The sequence below is a fragment of the Colobus angolensis genome, unplaced genomic scaffold (genome assembly GCF_000951035.1).
Source record: "Colobus angolensis palliatus isolate OR3802 unplaced genomic scaffold, Cang.pa_1.0 Scaffold549, whole genome shotgun sequence".
Lineage (NCBI taxonomy): Eukaryota > Metazoa > Chordata > Mammalia > Primates > Cercopithecidae > Colobus > Colobus angolensis.
Window position 1 is genome coordinate 564144 of NW_012119032.1, and position 1686 is coordinate 565829.

Here is a 1686-nt window from a genome sequence, read left to right on the forward strand (position 1 = left end):
TCTTTCTTTCTTTCTTTCTTTCTTTCTTTCTGACTTTTCTTCCTTTCTTTCTTTCTTTCCTTCTTCTTTTCTTTCTTTCTTCTTTCCTCTTCTTCTTCTTTTTTTTAATAGGGTCTTTCTCTGGCATGATCTAGGCTCACTGCAACCTCCACCTCCTGGATTCAAGAGAGTCTCTCACCTCAGCCTCCCAAGTACCTAGGATTACAGGTGCATGCCACCATACCTGGCTTGTATTTTTAATAGAGACAAGGTTTCACCATGTAGGCCAGGCTGGTCTTAAACTCCCAATCTCAAGTAATCCACTCACCTCAACCTTCCAAAGTGCAAGGATTACAGACACGAGCCACCCCACCCAGCCTCGATCTCTAAGTGTTTTCTAATTTCCCTTGTGAGTACTTTTTTTGACCCATTGGTTGTTCAAGACTATGTTGTTTAATTTTGACACGTGTGAATTTTTTAGTTATACTCCTGCAATTAATTTCTAGCTTCATTCCATTGTGGTTAGAGAAGATACTCTGTATGACATCTACTCCTTAAAATCCATAGAGGCTTGTTTTGTGTTCTAAAATGTGGTCTATCCTGGAGAATATTTCATTTGCTTCTGAGAGAATTGTGTATCTGCTATTGTACTATAAATGTTTGATATATGTGTATTACATCTGATTGGTTTATAGTGTTAGTCAAATTCCCTAACTCTTCTTCAACCTACTATCTATTCATTATGAAAAATAGGGCATTGAAGTTTCCAATTATTATCATAGAACTCTCTTTTCTGCCTTTAATTTTGTCAATGTTTACTTCATATAACTTGTGACTGTGAAGTTTGGTGCAAATATATTTACAATTAGTATATTTTCTTACTATAGTGACTCTTACAATATACAATATATTTATTTGTTCTTGCAACAGATCTTGCCTTAAAATCTATTTTGGCTGAGATTAATATAGTACTCTAATTCTCTGTTGGTTGCTATTTTCATGAAATGTTTTATATTCTTTCCGTTTTCACCTATTTGCGCTTATAATCTAAAGTGAAAAACTTGTAGACAGCATACAATTGGATCATATTTTAATGTAATTCAATTCTGCAAATTTCTGACTTTTGATTTCAGAGTTTAATTCATTTACAAAAATATAATGTTAAGGGAAGATTTATTTCTGCTCTTTTGCTATTTATTTTCTGTGTGTGTTATACCTTTTTGTTTCTCATTGTCTCCAATGTTTTTGTGTTTAGTTGATTTTTTAAATGCATCATTTATTATCTTCTCATTTCCTTTTGAGTGTATTTTTTAGATATTTTCCTAATGGTTACCATGGGAATCACAATTAACAACTTACATTTAGAGCAATCTAGATTCAACTGAGACCAACTTAGCTTCATTAGCAAACATTTTGCTTCTAATAAGATCTGCTCCTCTATTATGTTGTTGTCACAAATCATGTAATTTTATATTGTATGCCCACTATAATTATTTTTTATGGATTTTTCTTTCATATTATTAAAGGGATCAAAAGTTCAATTAAAAACCGAAATATAGTAATGTTGGCTTTCAGCAGAGATTTTTTAATTTCTTTGTACAACTTCTAGTTACTGACTTTTTGTTTCAACTTTTAGGACCATCTTTAGCTTTCTGTGGAAAGGTAGTCTGTTGGTAAGGATCTTCCTCAGATTTTGTTAAACCTGAA